The sequence below is a fragment of the Bactrocera oleae genome, chromosome 3 (genome assembly GCF_042242935.1).
Source record: "Bactrocera oleae isolate idBacOlea1 chromosome 3, idBacOlea1, whole genome shotgun sequence".
In the NCBI taxonomy this organism is placed as follows: Eukaryota; Metazoa; Arthropoda; class Insecta; order Diptera; family Tephritidae; genus Bactrocera; species Bactrocera oleae.
The window spans coordinates 26,204,056-26,223,768 of NC_091537.1; the positions used below are offsets into that span (position 1 = coordinate 26,204,056).

The 19,713-nt window shown below is 34.0% G+C and overlaps 1 protein-coding gene across 2 annotated transcripts in view; it reads left to right on the forward strand.

The window, feature by feature from the left end:
- Positions 1–19,713, forward strand: part of rdo (reduced ocelli) — a 166,376-nt gene that overhangs the window by 20,274 nt on the left and 126,389 nt on the right. For both annotated transcript variants that reach the window (XM_036374553.2, XM_070106312.1), the window contains exon 2: positions 13,767–13,800. The gene's annotated coding sequence lies outside the window, so the exon portion shown is untranslated. The remainder of the gene's footprint in view (positions 1–13,766; positions 13,801–19,713) is intronic.

Here is a 19,713-nt window from a genome sequence, read left to right on the forward strand (position 1 = left end):
CTTATATTGGTCCATGAGTAAGCTATCATAGCAAAATTAACTGAACATATAATACTGGATATACCATAGTTTAATGCCGAAAAAATGTGGAATTGGTCAACGGATTACCCAACCTCCCACATGCTACATATGTATATGATTTTGGTTATTTCACTAGCCTTGATCCTAGCAAGTTGCAAGGGTATAAAATATTCGGTTACACCCGAACTTGTCCCTTTCTTACTTGTTGAATTTGCTTCACTCGAAATGCACTGGAGGTAGTTACATTAAATACAGAAATTAAGCGATTCCTTTACAGGTTTCGCCAGACATTTTTATATACTTATGTACTTATATAGCCTTTATGCATACGTTTCTATTTATATTGAAGCTATGTACATAAGTATAGTCACTGAGCTTGTTCACACTCAAATCGCAAAATGTTAGAGAGAAATTGAAAGCGTTTTGTAGTTTTAAAACGATTTTTGTGTCCCATTCGAAGTGCATATGTAGTGAACTGCAGAAAACTCACATATATAATATACAAACATGATGTTTTCATATGACTAATACACACAAATGAACAACTTTACATCCAATAGAAATTTTATACAAGCGAGAGAAATGTAAACACTAAAAAAAGCAGTTAAAACGGATGCCACTACTACAAATCAGCAAAGTGCTGGTATTTCGTTGGAATCGTAAAGAAAATTGTGAAAGGTAAAGGACAATTTATTTTTGGTTTGCCGCACGGCTGTAGATGCTGCCGCCCCAATAGCGTGCACAAGTGCGAGCACATGTATATATGTGTGCCGATGCATATAAGTATGTACGTGTGAATATTCACATGTGTTTCGATTAAATCCGTAGCAGATTTATAGACACACACATGCAAACCTTTGTGCAGGTGCCACACGATGTTTCGGTATTTTTATGGTTACTTAAGTGTTCACGCTACACAGCAGAAAAATTAAATACTCAGCGCTCACTGTCAATGCTGTCAGTAGCACTACCTTGCTGTTGGGTTTGACCAAATCGTTTGCTCACCAGGATTTTTCACTTTAAACAGAGTACGCTCTTCACCAACAACTATAGTACGGACATACACACATTTGAGAGTGTATATGTTTGGATAATACAATATTTACACAAAAACCTTACACACGAATGGCTAAACAAATAAAGGTTCTTCGCCACAAATTGAACACAAAATGATTGTAGGAAAGACGAAACTAATAGAATTCTGGATTTCTTGCAGCGCTAGTTGGGCTGGATCTGGCATAAAGATTGAAATTTTCGAATTACTCTAATAGCAAATAAATACGAATGCAAGTGTAAACACATTGAAGTAAATATGTATGTAAGTATGTGTGATTGAATATTTAAAACGGAAAATAGAAAAATAAAAACAAGTAAGGAAGGGCTAAGGCGGGTGTAACCAAACTTTTATGCTTAGGGCACGTTTAATCATTGAGTAATCGCACTTTTAGTAGTTTTGAACATAATCGTTATATAGGGAGTGGGCGTGGTCATTACTCAATTTTACCTATTTTACAATGTTTGAAGAAGTACTTAAAGTACTTCTTCTGAGCAAGATTGGTTGCTTTAGGATAAAAGGTTTGAAAGATATGTACATTAAACCATTTAGATGGCAGGGCCACATCCACTTTTAAACAATTTATAGCTCCCTTGTACAAAATTATAGTTTTGTATCTTATTTAAGTACTTAGTGATTTATATTGAAGGTTTTCAATTAACAGAATTTTGTGGATGTGGCAACAGTCCGATACCGTCCATAAGCAATTCCAACATCCCTAGTGTACCAACAAGTTGGCACATCATCTAAGTTTCATCAAGCTATCTTAAATTTTATTCAAGTTATCTATTGCACAGACGAAAAGACGTACAGATAGTCACTCGGAATTCAAATCGTTATGTCAACCTGGTTATTTATATGTATATGTATAACTCTATATCTATCTCGAATAGTTTTAGGTCTTACAAACAACCGTTAGGTGAAAAAAACTGTTGTACTCTCTGTTTCAACATGTTGCGAGACTATAAAAATTTCAATCTGCTTTTCATGTCTTCTAAATCCGCTTGGGAATAAAATCAGGCGCTATCTTTTAGGGCTTAGGGCTAAAAATGGTAAAGCTTAAGCTTTAAAAGCACATAATAAAAGCCGAAACTACAGCCTAAATAGGCAATATGAGCAAGTCTTGTAGCCTGTGACAAAACGAACTCGATAGTAGATGAAACAATTTCGATTTTATGTAAATTTGGTGGTATTACTAATTTGAATATATGTATCTATTGTTAAGGATAAACCTGATGGGCACTTAATGTTAGGTTACGTATGAAATTTTACAGTTGCCAAATCGTCCAGTTCGTATTAACTTTCAATCACTTTATAAATGATTAACTATTCGACTGTTATCAGCCTACTTGCACTGAATACAATAATACGATGTCTATTATGTATAGCTATTGCTCTGAGTATACTAAAAAACAGAGAAAAAATTGCAGCGTTTCGGCAAAAATTTTATAATTATAAATACAGGTTTCACTGTATTATTTAAATCAATAAATTAAATAGAGATACATTTTTGATAAGTTCTTCAATTGGAAACATGCTTTAACAAGAGATGGTGACATAAACGAAACTGGATGTCTGTGATAAGTAGCCTGTAGTCATGCATAAAGCGGAGCAAGTTAAGCATATCTTTGCGAGTCTTTTAAAAGAAACTGAGTCAAGGCATATGAGAGAGAGCTAGTGCATGTCAGTTGCACTTAATCTCGAGCTCAGTATACATGTTAAACTATAGATTTTTCAACAGAAACCTAAAGCTCGACAGCTTAGCTATTCTAAATTAACTATATCTAGGTCTTGTATAATCTGCTATTTGTCCGCTACCATCAGCATGCCTACAATCTTTTAAATATTCATTCGCTAAAAACTTAAATGAGCAATGTACGGTCAATCATTCATCGTGATTTCCTCTTTCTACACTTTTCTACTTGAAGTTCCGTTCAAAACTAATCAGGTATTATGACATCAATCAGCCAATTTCATATGCAAATGTGTTAATTCTTATCTGATCATGATATTTTCTACTATTCTTGTACACATTTTTTTGCACCTTTGTGGTTATTGGCGTTAAAAGAAATCAATATTGAGTCTAATCTTAAAAAATAATAATAATATGATTGCCAAGATTTTGGTATTTTGACAAAAGAGAAAAAATTTTATTAGTTGGAAAAAAACAAAGAAAAAATTGTTAGATGGGTGTTATGTGGGGACTGTAATTTTCTTTAAGCCCTGCTTCGGAATATTGCTAGGTTGGTAATCAACAGATGGCTAATATATCAAACAGCTCAGCTAATTTTTTGGCTACTTGTCATTGTTGTTTGTTTTCTTTATTCAACATACACAATTGTTTTAGGTTTAACTAACAATTTAAATCATTTAATTTCGAAGATGCGCAAATAATTATAAGATTCCACAATATTACACTTGTTTATTGTCTTGTGCTACCCACCCAAATCGGACAGTTATAACGTAGCATAAATTCCCCAGAACGTCAACATGTATCCTTAAGTAAAACAGCATTTACGCCTAATTATGGGCAAATGTTTTCGTCAAAGTTTGCCAGTGAAACTTTTACGTCGTAGACATTCACTATACAAATATGTGAGACATTAATTTCATTAGGGTAATTTCATGTTGATCTTTTTGCCAGTTTTCGCCGTCTAAATGGCTTCATCAAAATACAGCACCAGCCCTGCCCCGTTGGGGCATAACTACTCGCAGCCTCGATTATTAAGTATTTTCTTCGATTTTTTGCTTTCATTTGTTTTTTTTTTTTTGTTGACAGAGAAGTTGTCGTCATTTTTGTTGATTGTCCCGCCATACTCCCATCTATCTACAAATCGTCTTATTTCCATTCTCTTTGCTTGTGCGTGTCTATGCAATGCTGGGTAATTTGTTTAATGTTCATAATTAATATGCAGTATAATGTCGCTGAAGAACAAAAACAACAGCAGTAATAAACAAAGCGAATTATACCAATAAATACGACATTTTTGGAATTCATAACTTTCTGAAATGCGAAAGCACTGCACTGATGAACATGTCTGTGTGTGTGTGAGGCGACAGAAGACGTGCGCTTGTAAATATACTTCGTTGCTGCTGGGGACTCAACTGTGGAATGGGATGCGGTGGAATTAGTTGAAATAGTGCCGCAAAAAACTTTGTTATGATCTCGGAATATTATTCGTAGAATTTCAACTAAATGGCTGACTGACAAGCGAATTTTTATACTCTCGCAACCTGTTGCTACAGAGTATAATAGTTTTGTTCACCTAACGGTTGTTTGTATCACCTAAAACTAATCGAGTTAGATATAGGGTTATATATATATAAATGATCAGGATGAAGAGACGAGTTGAAATCCGGGTGACTGTCTGTCCGTCCGTCCGTCTGTCCGTCCGTCCGTCTGTCCGTCTGTCCGTCCGTCCGTGCAAGCTCTAACTTGAGTAAAAATTGAGATATCTTTATAAAACTTGGTAGACATGTTTCATGGTACCGTGAGACGGTTGGTATTGCAGATGGGCGTAATAACTAAGCTCCGCAATAAGATACAAGACTGTTATTTGGTACACAGGATCACATTAGGGAGGGGCATCTGCAGTTAAAATTTTTTTTAAAAAAGTGGGCGTGGTCCCGCCTTTAATAGGTTTAATGTGCATATCTCCTAAACCGCTAATGCTATAATAACAAAATTCACTGGCAGCAAATATTTTTAGCACTTCTATTGACGGTGTGAAAATAGTTGAAATCGGGTGGCAACTCCGCCCACTCTCCATATAACGGTACTGTTAAAAACTACTAAAAGCGCGATAAATCAAGCACTAAACACGCCAGAGTCATTAAATTTTATCTCTGGGATGGTATGAGATGACTTTATAGGAACCGCGTTCAAAATTAGACAGTGGGCGTGGCACAGCCCACTTTTAGGTGAAAACCCATATCTTGAGATCTGCATAACCGATTTCAACCAAATTCGGTGCATGACGTTCTTTTCATGTTTTTATGTCACAGTGCAAAAATAGGCGAAATCGGACTACAACCACGCCTACTTTCCATATAACACCATTTTAAATTCCATCTGATTATTTCACTTTCCACTATGCAAATCAGGCAACAATGACTGTATAGGGATAAAACTTTGCGTGAATAATGCGATTAAAGTATGCCACCTTGTGGCCAAAAATTGTCTAAATCGAACCAAAACTGTTTAAGCCCCTAAGTACTAAATATGTGGACCCCAGTGCCTATAGTTGACCTTCTACCGAAAATATCAGCCAATCCACAAAGAAATCTCAAACGAGTATACTATTTGACTTTGCGAGAGTATAAAATGTTCGGTTACATCCGAACTTAGCCCTTCCTTACTTGTTTATTTACATTTTCTTCTTTATGGCTTGTGATTGTTTATCAACGCAGCTCAAATATTGACATAACAACTTACGATGAAGATATATAGAGACGTGTGTGGAGTTTTATTAAAAGCGCATTCGTGGAAATAAATAATTTGTATTTTGTTAATATAAAAGATTGAAATAACAAAGAAAAATTATGCATTTATAACTGCAAAACAATTAAAGTTAGAGGGAAAATTTGTAAAAGTAAATTCGAAGAAATATACAAGTTATATGCCTTCCGTAATATTTATAATGTAATCTCTAAATAATAAGCCCTACTTGCCATGCCAAATATTTTTCGTCAAATATTAGAATATAATATATTTACATACATAAGTATGTGGTAAGTGTTGCGGACTTAGCTTTAAGGCCCCTCTGAGCGTGAAATGAATTTCATAACTACTATTTTTAAGCAAGATTGCCTCTGCTGGTAATAATTATTTTTTTCTATGTGCTTGTTTTATTACCAGATAAAACAATTTTCGTAGGAATATATTTTGTTCGTTTTTTTATCTCGATAAAATCATTTGCTAAACTTCTTTGATCATGTTTCCAATTTGAAAAGTTCCAACTGAAAACCTTTAGTTTAGAAAAGTACAATTTCGAGAGTTGCAAACAAATTCCCATCTGTTATAAAGTGGGCTTTCGTCATATATGTACTTTCGCCTCACTTTCTCGCTAAAAAAGATAAAAAAAAGTTATAAATATCTCCCACATAGGCAATATAATAACAATGCTGGCAATACCACAAAAGCAAAAACAACAGAAGAGAACATCTATATTTCGTTCACAGGAATAACATAAAACCAATTTCATCACGTTGTTTGCATTCAAACTCACCTTCAAAAATAAGAAAGCCATACAAGAACTGGCTTTGGATCGTTCAGTGTCTATGGCAGATAACAGTAATAGTGATCCGATCTGTAGAATTTATTCAATGATTTTGTAATTGCCTTAAACAATAACCCATGGCAAATTTTGTAAAGATATCTCGGTAAATAATAAAGTTTTCCATACAAGCACTTGATTCCGATCGTTCATTTTGTATAGCAGTTATATGCTATTGTGTTTCGATATAGGCGGATTCGACAAATGAGCAGCTTCTTTGCAAGAAAAGGACTTCTACAAATGTACAAATCAATATCTCAAAAACTGACGTACAAGTTCGGGTATATACAAACAGACGGTATACATACATATGGATGTATATACTTCGTGGCACACTTAATACGTATAAGACTTTCTAACGACAATCTGGCACTGCTCAAACGCAATAAGAACAAATTCTATGCTGATTTGACTCTAAAATATGTAAAAAATTAACACTGTAAAATAATCGATAAACGCAATTAATATACATATGTATGTATATCATTTGATTGGACGTCGAAATAAAAGTAAGGACAACGAGTTTTCAGCCCATGTACTACTTGATAACTGCCGATATTTTCCGATAGTCAACAAAACTTTATATGTGTACAATGCTAAAATAAACCAAGTAAGGAAGGGCTAAATTCGGGTGTAACCGGTTATTTTATACTTTCGCAAAGTCAAACGGTATACTCGTTTTAGATTTCTTTAGATACTTTGCTTGATTTGCATAGATGAAAGTGATAGAATCAGATGGTATTTAAAATGGTGTTATATGGGAAATAGGCGTGGTTGTAATCCAATTTCGCACTATAACATAGAAATACAAGAAGAATGTTATATACCGAATTTGGTTCAAATCGGTTGAGCAGATCCCAAGATATGAGAATTTTTCACTTAACATTGGGCGTTGCCACACCCACTGTCTAATTTTGAACGCAGTTCCTATAAAGGCATCTCATACCATCCCAGAGATAAAATTTAATGACTCCAGCGTGTTAAATGCTTGATTTATCGCACTTTTAGTTGTTTTTAACAGTACCGTTATATAAGGAGTGGACGGAGTGGTCACCCGATTTCACCTATTTTCACACCGTCGATAAAGGTGCTAAAAGTAGTAGTAAAAATTAGTTCCCAGTGAATTATAGCTTTAGCGGTTTAGGAGATATGCATATTAAACCTATTAGGGGCCGGGGCCAAATTTTAAACTTCAGATGTTCCTCCCTAATTTGATCCTGTATACCAAATAACAGTCTTGTATCTCATTGTGGAGCTTATTTATGGCAATTTATTTGTTTTTGATTAATGGCGTTTTGTGGGCGTGGCAGTAGAACGATTATGCCCATCTGTAATACCAACCGTCTTACGGTACCAAGAAAGATGTGTACCAAGTTTCATAAAGATATCTCAATTTTTACTCATGTTACAGCCTGCACAGACGGACGGACGGACAGACAGTTACCCGAATTTTAACTTGTCTCTTCATCCTGATCATTTATATATATATAACCCTATATCTAACTTGTATATTTTTAGTTGGTACAAACAATCGTAAGGTGAACAAAACTATTATACTCTATAGCAGCAGGTTGCGGGAGTATAAAAATGTTGAAAGAGAATTCAAAATTCATTATTCAATGAAATTGGAAATGAATTACAATCAAAGTGGAAGTATTTTATTATGTTATATTATTGATCACAGACTTATTTAGTTTTATTATTATATTTTACTTCGCGTCGCCTAAAATTATATTAAAATCATCTTAAAATGAGATACATACATACTTATATGGGATATAAACTCAAATGAAGAAGCAAAATTTAGTATAATGAGTTGATGTGAAAACGTCAACCAGAGCATCGAAACTTACAATATTGGGGATATAAGGTTTGGACTAAAGTCTAGACCAATTTCATTCATATTTCCACTCAAAGAAAGATTTTTTTTTCATTTAGTTTTATTTAAGTATCACACATTTTGTCAGGTGGAACGTCGGAAATTATTATACAGGCTATATTGGGAACAGAGAAAGGGATGGGCTGTTTGAGTTAATTTTGACAGTGCTGGGGTATACTTGAGAACATATTTTCTAGCAATTTTGTAGATATATAACTCACACACTGAACGTTAAAAACTCCGTCCATAATAAATTTTTAATTGAACTTGATTGCTCCGAAGCATGTTTGATACCGTATATTTTTAGTTGCTACAAACAACCGTTAGTTGAAGAAAACTATTATACTCTGTAGCAAAATGTTGCAAGAGTATAAAAAAAAGTAAAAAATTTCTTTAATTTTAGCATCCGTAAATACAAATTCGGACTGAAAACAGCAGTGATATTTTCTTATGAATAGCAAATTAGCTGAAGGTGCTTCCATCTCGATGAAGAAATGTTAAATTTATTTTCAATAAATTAATCTGCTTATATTTTTCACTTCGGTGCGTACTGTGTGAAAACATAAAATATTGTAAAGCCTCCGCACTTGCAGCAGCTATTACTGCTGTTTGCAGCTACAAAAGTATTTTCCGAAGAATCAAGAGTACATATAGCAATATGTCAAGCTCATAGAGATATATCTCGAAAGACGTACATATTTCTGCATACCATATGTGTTGCTAGCCTGTAGGAAAACTTTAAGCTGCATGACAAATTTGCATTTTCTTTTAATTTGTCCTGGTTCAAGTATAGCAGTCTAAAAATATTCTGTATTCATTGTAAAATGTTTAGTTTTATCACTAAACCGGTCGCTAGACCGTTTAAATGCAGTATAAGGACTTTAAAGTTAATATCAGTTATGCATCATGCATCATGAAATGAGAGAGCATCATGAAATGAGAAAATTGAAAGCAACAGCAAACTAGTTCGCGTATATACAGACGGACAGACGGACGGACGGACAGACAGACGGACATGGCTAAATCAACTCAGCTCGTCACGGTGATCATTTATATATATACTTTATATGGTCTCCGACGTTTCCTTCTGCGTGTAACAAGCTTCGTGGCAAAATTAATATCGTTCAGGGTATAAAAAGAACCGATCTACTATATTTTCCAACGGGTCACATTTAAATATATGAGTCTAAGCGTCCTTTACCCTCGGCTTGTTAGTTCTGATTGTGTTGTTGTTATTATTATTTAATTTTAAATGGGCGAGCAAACAAATTCCATTTCACTGCGACCATTAGTACCGTTGTTTAGAAACTTTTTACGCTAATGCAGAAAAAACCAAAAGCAAGTAGCGGCAAATCGTTGAAAATTTATCAAAGTAAAAAGAAAAAGAAACAACAACTGCTATATGCAAAACAATAATGTAACACGAAGGAGTAGAATATGGAAGACGAGCGATATCAGCTGAAACTTTCGGTTGTTGGCATTCGTAAATCGAATGGAAACGGAAATACGCTCAATATGTGTCAATTCGATTGTTTGTGCTGCACTTCTGTGCAACAATAAAAACAACTCAAAAGACAACTTTGAAACTCTACACACATACATGCATATACATAAGTGTATGTGGCGAGTTTCCATTTGAAGGCGAAATAAGAATAAGTAGCTGTGCTAAGAACATTTTGTCATTTAGAAACTTTTCGATGTTTTCGTTGCGTTTTTCCACAAACAGTTGCGCTCAAATTGCTTTGTCAGTTTGCAAAAGTCGACCCGGCGTTGCCACACTTTTCAATGGCCAAAAGAAAAGTAAATTATTAAATTACTCTCCATGCAAAGCGGCCAAAGGGCGTCGATCAGACAATCCCCGACTTCCTTGCGGTGGCTGGTGTCAGTAAAGTTCACTTTGCCAATCTGTTTTCTGCTGCTCTTCATTTCTCTTGCTTCTTTGTTTGTTTGTTTGCGTTCGTTTTTTGTGCTTAACACAATTTGGCAACGTATTGTTGCGGCATAAAAGGCAGAAACTTTTATGGTTCCACTTGTGTGTAGTTTCAAAGAGAAACTAATATCGGAATACTTCGGAAATGTGCGACCTTTTTACGCTTTCTCAGTTTTTGAAACTTATTTTCTATATTTCATAATAGTCCTAATATGCAGCTGCCATTTGATCTGAAAAATGAAAATGTCAAATGAAAATTTATCAACTGTGCACATTTGAATAAAAGAGACTGAATCGTTCCATTTCAGATGGATCTGGACCCGACAGAGTCTATCAACAAGAACGACGACGTGATGTAAAACTCAAGTTTGGACAATATAGTTTTTTTTTTATGTTATGCAGATAATTTTATGCAATTTAAGGTTGAAACAAAATGTCAGTAAAATGGCCACCAAGACTCTGATTGCATATTTCGGCTAATTTTGGATGACCTGATGATTTGGATGAATGAATTTCGGCTATAGTGCGCTGAATGTTGTTGTTGTCATCTCAATTTGTAGATGCTGTATGCAATAATCCGTATATACAACGATACTCTATATTAAAATTGGACGAAAAGGCTAACAAGTATTGAAGAGCTAAGCTAAAGAGAATCTTAAAATTTGCATGAGGTACACATATGCTAATTATAAGAGTAATTCTGTTCCATTTAGATACTCACTGATGAAATTCAGTTATTTCTCCCAAGAACAGCTGATAATGATACATTGGAGCCCGTTTGGCGATAGATTAAGAGACATATTCTTGAGACTTTCTCATTCTTAGAAAAGGTTTAGATGAACATAAATTTCACTTACTTTCCGTGAGACTAAGTGTAGGTGAAATCGAACATTTTATACTCTCGCATTTTTCAAAGATCAACGCAAAGGCTACATTTCAGGTATTTTATGTTAAAAAACATGTCGCGAAAGTATTCAATATTCGCTTTCTACGATATTATATATGAATATTATATATGGATTAAGTATTTGGTATCGTATAATCTTATATTATAGGTCGTAAACATTTAATATCATTACTACTTTCTGCTTCATGGCCCAGATTAATATCAACTTCAAATAAGATATATGTGATGTAAACTTAACCAAGCGGGCCTAATTTAATGTATTGGATAAGTCAGGAAAACAAGAACCAAAGCGTCGGTAATCATCCCGTTAGATATATGATGTTTGATCCAAAGTCTGAGACCGATTTTATTTATATTCAGCGCTAAGCCACATCATTTTTAAGAAGGCTTGTTTACTTAGTTTCATTATGTCACACATATTAATCAACAGAAACGGTTTAGCGTCAGATGGAAAGTCATAAATCATTATATCGGGTATAATGGGGCTAAGGCAGAGGCTAGACTGATTCGATTAATTCGTTGATCGATTTAATATATTTTCGGTATTAAACTATGGTATATCCAATATTATACGTTCCCTAAATTTTCTAACATATCTCAAATATTGACTTACATATATTATATTATATATACGGCATAAAGTCAAATGGAAAATCTTTCTATTCGGTATATGGAGCTAGGGGAGTTATATAACTGATGGTATCCATTTTTGGCATCACAACATATTATTTCCAAAAAGCGATATTGTTATGCTCTTGAAAAGTTATGGTGCTGCTTTCGATAATGTCATTAGCTCTCGGTTCATATATGTACATACTGTGATGTGATATAATCATTTGGAATTTAAAGTTAAGATATATAGTACCAAAAAACAGTTTTTTGTCTTAATTGACGCCACGCTAACGCATTGAAACCGCGGTAAATACGTTACACATAGTTATGGTTTTATTAACAACATGTTAGACACCTTTGAGTCTAACCCCGCTGCTCTCGGGACAGGCTAAGATCGATCGAAAATCATTTGCGTTAAGCTGTCTCTAGACTTGGAAGCATTGGTTAAAACTTGTTTCTTCTCTCAAACACCCTGCGGGATTTGTTTAGGGCATCTCTTTTTTATGGCATAATTTTTCTTTTATAGTTTTGAAACCAGCATTATATTTTGTCCTTAAAGTTTCAAGGAGTTGGTAATATGGTTAAAAATCTGACCACTACCACAGCAAACACCTATTAAACCCAAGTTTGGACCCATTAGCAGGACAGTGAATACAAATGTTATGTTAATACATACATAGGTATATATGTTTGTAGTTTTTGAAGTTCTCCTCTCTTTGCTTTGAGTTTTATTAAAATTGTGTTGTAATTATAGCAACAATTTTTATAAAAATCGTAAATTTTGTATTTCTGTGAACTAATTTCAAAATATTTCTGTCTTGACACTGTAAAATCCTTGAAAGTATTTAATCTTCCCGTTTTCACGTTGCTCTCCGTTGTGCTGCTTGTCAGAGTCGGCAACTTATGATATTGACCTTAATCTGGTTTTCTATTATGACGTATTCTTCATAATTTTGTTTGCCCGATATTGTCTACGCTAGTAATGTGCGGATCTTGTTGTGTAAGTATGTGTGATTGGCTGTTCTAAGAATTTCAAACAAAAAGTATTGTCTTAAAATGTTCAGAAAGTGGAGCGGGAGCTTTATGGTGTTAAGTTACTTTACTACAAATTGATATTTTTCTCATTATAATATATATTTCTAATATTTTTGCATTTGGAAATATATAAAAATAATATATTTGTATGCGGGTCAGCCAGCATAGATTATCTCGTTACTTTCATGTCATTTGAATCAACTATTCCAATATGCCTTGAGCCATTCAAAAATTGCAATGAACTGCGAAAATACAACTGCGGACTATACCTAAGTACATACCATACATTTATACTTGCCATATGCACATAAATATTGGCACTCAGTTATATGTGAGCCTAGCTGTCAGTTTCTAGCATATAGTCTATCGGCTTTGCCCTCGTGGGCAGCATTACTGTAATCATATCCATAATTCCACTTGAAATGCTGGTGATCCCTTCATTTAATCCAATGTCGGCACCAACAAATTCACATCTGAACTAGCATTTACACCTTAGCTGCCGCTTGGGGATGCAGCCACAGGGGGTAACTGTTAATATTGAAAAATTAAATTTTCTACCACTGACAGGCAATGTGATAGATTGGAATTTTTAATCAAATGCAACCGAGTGAATCGAGTGTATATATGTATGTGAGTAGTGACTTCAGGCATCCATCTGGTGCTACAGTAGCTGTCAGTGCTTATCAGCGTAAAGATTGTTCTGATTACCTCTACTGCCCCTGGTATGCATTTAGGCGCTGTGAGTTGATTTGTACTACTCACTTGAAATTTGTGCATGTATGTTGTGTGCTCGGGTCTACATATTATATGCTTGTATGGGTTTAGGCTTGTTAGAAGTTATCGATTTTCTCAATTCATGAAAGCAATGGCTTATGAAATGAAGGTCACTAGAAAGCTTTTAGAATTTAATAAAGTATTAATTGCGATACATTTCTATAAATACATATTGTACATATGACATTGTTTATATTAAAATTAGTTAAAGTGAATTTAGACTCCTGTAACACATTTAATAATGTAAAATAAATAAAATTCTTATTCTATATTTTCAGTTATATTTTGGCGAGGCATCAGATACGAATACTTGTAAGTACTTGTGCAAACTATTTTTCCAGCAAATCTTAACTATCAATCGAAAACTTTTTCCTTAAACCTTTTAAATTTAACTGCTGCTAAAGAAGTTGAAATTAAAATATTATATATTTAATACTTATACATATGTATGCCAGTAATTAAAAATTCTCCATTTAGACAATTAAAAATAATACCTCAGTCATTTGCATTCTTTATTTGTAACATTATCGCTGTAATCCTTTAATTATATAATCAACCTATGTTTATTCATTTTTGACAATAATTAAAATCATTACGAATTTTATGGCAAAAATCATATGTATATAATTAGGCAAAAATTGAATTTTTATCAGCAAAAAGTAAAAAAAAAGGATGTAATTGCATTTAAATAAACAAATATGTAATTGAATGCTTAAATCAAAAATTTTATTTAATATCACACACATTTTTATAAACTCATAGAATTTTAATAGTTCGTTAGAAAATATATTTGAAAACTCATTTTTTTTTATAGTAAAGAAATCACTTTTAAACGGTATGTTTTGCAGTCAGCTTAAAAAAAGAAAAAAAGTATTAACTTCGGCTGCACCGAAGCTATAATACCCTTCAAATATTTAAGTTTTCCTTACAAGGTTTTTTGATTTTTGATTTTGATCTACCAGTTTGTATGGTAGCTATATGCTATAGTAGTTCGATCTGATCAATATACTTATACGGATATTGTAGTATTACCTTGGACAATAATCCATGTTAAATTTCGTGAATATATCTTGTCAAAAAAAAAAAAGTTTCCCAAAAAGTTGTTATATATCAAAATCCTGACAACCCTGATTATTTCATGCATTCTTATATTATATTTAAAATACTTTCAATACTGCACATTATTTTAATTTATTATCCAACATATACTCTTTATTAACTTTATATGAGACATCTCTTATTTTCTGACGAATTTCCCCAATATTCGGTAAACGAGATAGCATTGCATGTTCAAAATGTTAGGTTATACTGATGTATCAAAATTGACAATCTCAAGTCAAACATTCAGTCCGAACAATGCCATAAAGTCCGAGGAATTCCAATAAGTAATTTAAATATCAGCAAATAGATATAAATTCCCAATGCTCGATTATGAGGTCACTCGATTAATGTTATATTCCAAGAATCGGTGTAAATTCACATATCGTTGTAGGAAATAGACTATTTTTGCCAGTTTGCTTTGCATAATATATATGGTATATAATTTAAAAACCTGTAACCTAAGTCAACCTTACGTCGCAAAATTTCGGTTATACTATTATATTGGCTTTTTATACACTGAGCGTTGGATACCCTATATAAATGTCGAAGACCTTATAGAATATATGTATATACAAGTATAAACGATCAGAATGATGAGCTGAGGCGATTTTGCCATGTCCGTCTGCCCGGTTACACGCGAACTAGTTCCTTAGTTTTCGAGACATTGCTCTCGCATACATCTTTTCTTCCCAAGAAGCATCATTTGTCCGAACCGTCGATATCGGACCACCATAGCATATAGCTGTCATACTAACTGAACGCTCGGAATCAAGTTTTTGCATTAAAAACTATTTTATTTAAAGAGATATATAACCTTTTTTAATTATGAAAGCTTCGGTGCAACCGTAGTTAACGTTTTTTCTTGTTTCCTTTACATTTTTGTTTCAATTATAATAACAGAGTATAATAGTTTTGTTCATCTAACGGTTGTTTGTATTACCTAAAACTAATCGAGTTAGATATAGGGTTATATATATATATATTATATATATAAATGATCGGGATGAAGAGACGAGTTGAAATTTGGGTGACTATCTGTCCGTCTGTACAAGCTGTAACTTGAGTAAAAATTGAGATATCTTTATGGGACTTGGTTCACTTTTTTCTTGGTACCAGAAGACGGTTGGTATTGCAAATTGGCATAATCGGGCTACTGCCACGCCCACAAAACGCCATTAATCAAAAACAAATAAATTGCCATAACTATACTCCGCAATAAGATATAAGATACACAGAATCACATTAGGGAGGGGCATCTGAAGTTAAAAATTTTTTTAAATGGGCGTGGTCCCGTCCCCTAATAAATAGATTTAATGTACAAATCTCCTCAACCGCTCAAGCTATAATAACAAAACTCTCTGAGAACAAATGCTTTTAGCACATCTATCGACAGTGTGAAAATGAGTGAAATCGGGTGGCAACCCAGCCCACTCCCCATATAACAGTACTGTTGAAAACTACTAAAAGCGCGATAAATCAAGCACTAAACACACCAAACTTGCAAGTTACGAGAGTAGAAAATGTTCGGTTACATCTGAACTTAGAACTTTCTTACTTGTTATGATTTGGATACATTTCTAATTTACTTTATTTCTAAGTGAAATAATTTTACAGCCTTGTTGCAAATATAAGGGAAATTTTTTTAAAATTTAATCTTATATCAGAAGCATGGTGTATGTACATATGTGTACATACAGCTGATAAGGGTGGTGGAGTATATAACAGGAAATTTACACATGATTATCTACACTTATGATATACTTGTTGTTGCTTTTGTATTATTATTTTACTATTTGACGATGATTTTCAATTGTTTATTTCCATTCTGATTCTCCTATGACTTTTATTTTCATTTTCATTTTTATGTTCAAATTTATTTTTATTTCCTTGTGCGTTTTATTCGAATCGTTTTCATTTCGCTATTATTTTCATTTTCATGGTAATTTTGTGCGTAAATGCGCCTAACGACATTGTAGATTTGCTATTTATGGTCTGTTCATAAGTATATACATATATCTATGATGTATGTAATATATGATGTGTGGTATGTATGCTAGTGCATATGTTCCGCAATGTGCATGCACATGATTGTGGAGGCGAGCGTGCTAAGCGTTCATTTCATTTCTTGAATCATAAAGATCATCAACGAGTGGCGCGAATGGCACAGCCAGGCAGTCAAAAACGCCAAATAGGCCAATAACCTGCAAAAAAATGAAGACACAACCACACACAGGCACTTCGCCACCAGTCATACATAATATGTATATCTACATATACATATATACTTATATATAATACATATATAGCATTCAAGGTAGTGGCAATTCCGTCTGCGATATCCTTAAAGGACCGTGTAACGAAGTGAATGCTACGCTTGTTTATGTTTCTATTTTCCTCCGCTTGCCAAAACGCGTTCCATTTCTTCGCTTTCTATTCTATTTCTTATTTAATATTATTACTTGGAACAAGCCACGTTTTGCCGCGTCGCCGGCGCACTGTCTCCCAGCGACCGTTGGCAAGCAAGTTCAGTATCTTATATATACACATATTATATTATTATTGGTATATATGTTCTTATATTCTTACACACACACATGAGTTGTCATGTTTTTGTTGCTACCCGCTTGCTCTTCCGCACAAGGACGTTGTCTTGTGGATGTCATCGTTCTGCCTCAGCTAGGATAATGAGTCAAATTGTGCCATAAAATAGCATGGCAGCAAGAACGGAACACTTAGGAGTATGAAAGCAAAGCTAAAGGCGCTAAGTAAATATCTAACCAGCAGAGAGCGCTAACGCGTAAAATTGAAAAGAAAAAGCATTTGAAGCAACAAAATTGCGCTCTGCACATTTCGGCTCCTTCGTTTTTTGTGTTTTTTTTTTCCATTTATCCACTCAAACTTGTGTTTTTGCCTGGTGATTATGCCAGTTTATTATTTAACCAGCGTTCTTTTTTGCACTGCTTGCCCTTTCGCCTTGTTATCATTATGCATTTGCGTTGAAAATTTGTGCTTGTAGCCGGCTTACGCCTGCTTCCGCTTATTTCCTTTTCCTTCCCTACAATTTCCTTTACAGCAGCGCATTTCCGTTGCCTCAAACGCTTTCGAACAGACATCATTCAGGCTGCACTTTACACATGTATGTATTCAAAATACTTCGTGCCACTCGCGAGTAATTCAAAGTGTTTGACTACTCAATTGCAAAGCTGGGAGTAAACAGGAAAATAAACCAAAATTTATAATATGTACCAGTGGCTGATTCAAATGAATCAAATCTATCCAATAATAAGAACTGAGAGAACTTAAGTCACACATTTGAGTCGGGGCTTAGTTTAAAACTGGCCTCAACAGTGTCTGTTCAACCATTAATCCGAACGGAACAGTCTTAGAGAGGTAATAGCGTTCTCCACAACTCTTTTTGATGGACTCAGGATTTTTCTAACTGATGTTTATCGTAAACAGCGAGTCTGTTCCAGATTTGTTGCTGGACGTTGATATTTTTTAAGAAGTACAGCAAGAAAAATATAATTTTTTAAGAGTTATTTACACATCAGGCTATTTAATCATCAGGTTTGCCAGCTCCAGCTCAAATATGAATCGATTAGGAATATAAATGTCGGTGAAACTAATTAAATGGGTTTCAGTTCAAACTCTATAATGAATGAGAATACTCGGAAAAATCATTGATAAGCCTAAAATTACTTAAGATACTGTTTTAAATGTGATAAAAAAATTGTATTTTAAAGACATATTCTTTGAAAATCCAGTTTCATATGACGAATAAATGGAATCCGATAGAAGTTTAATGCTTCGGTTAGTTGGTTGAATAGAGGGGTCGGTACGACGTAAGTCAAGCAGCGCGAGGGTGCAATGGAGATCATGGAGGACATCTTCCCTACTACAATTACACACCCCAGCTCTATTGAGTCAGCTCGATTAGCGATTTTCTTAAATTTCTCGTTGGATTCTTTCTCATGCTTCGCTTCGCCACCGCTAAGCATTCTTCCAGCCCCCTCAAATGTGCTGGCTTGATGCTAAGATTCTTAAACAGTCTGCCTGGCACCGTAGTGAGCTAATATCTTTATCTAATATACGTGACGAAATAACTTGACCATTAACTCACGATTCAACCAAATCCAAGAAAGTTTCAGTCCTGAAATTATAGTCCGAGTAGAATCCTAATAAAACAAACAGTGCTCAGAATTCGTTATTATTTTTTGACGGCTCTGAACTCATAAGGTACCCTATCTGCTCTGAGTTTTCACTTACCTAAATATTTAAAAATTAAGTGTTCAGCACTTTACTTGGGTGCATTTAAAGTGTCAGATTTTACCTTAACTTCGATTTATCATACTATTTAGATTTTTTGACGTTTTCGTCCATAACAGCATCTTTTAGACGCCCAGAAGGTTCAAAATCAGCGGCGCCTATAAGCTTAAAGGAATCATCACCATCTACGAATGTGAAATTTATATACGCGTCGTATGCAGCTAAGGTCTGACTACTATAAGTATTAAATTCAATTGGATCCACCCCTATGTATTAACTTAAATAATATGCTTTTCAGTTATCTAGACAATACTTATTTGTCAGTTGAACCGTTGTTATCTTACAATTCATGCATCATCGAGGTATAATAAAATACTAATTATTCAAATATGTCTTTTCTTTTGGTTAATTTTGTCTTTCTCTATTAGATTTTTTAAAATACTACTTTGATAAATACTCTAAAGGCTTGAAATATTGGGTTTTGACATGCGATTATTGCTGACATATTTTGGATTCATAATGGGGACATAAACTAGATTTGTACTTGCCACATAAGTCACCTTTAATATTGTAAAGAATATCTACTTTTCAATAGCGCGAACGACTTCGCTATGCCATAGCTTTGATAAATAATATTATATTATTACCTGCTGTTTTTATTAGGATACCGTTTTCATTTGAAGCCATGCGATATCTCTACACTACAAGAAGCCATAATAAAGGCTGAAGTGTGTTGCTAAGCCAATTGTGAGTGTATTGGTTAGCCGAGAAATTTGAAAGCACACAAGAGATAGTGACATCAGTGCCATTATTATTGAACTTATCATATGTGTATCTTAAGCTCATTATTTTCAGGCG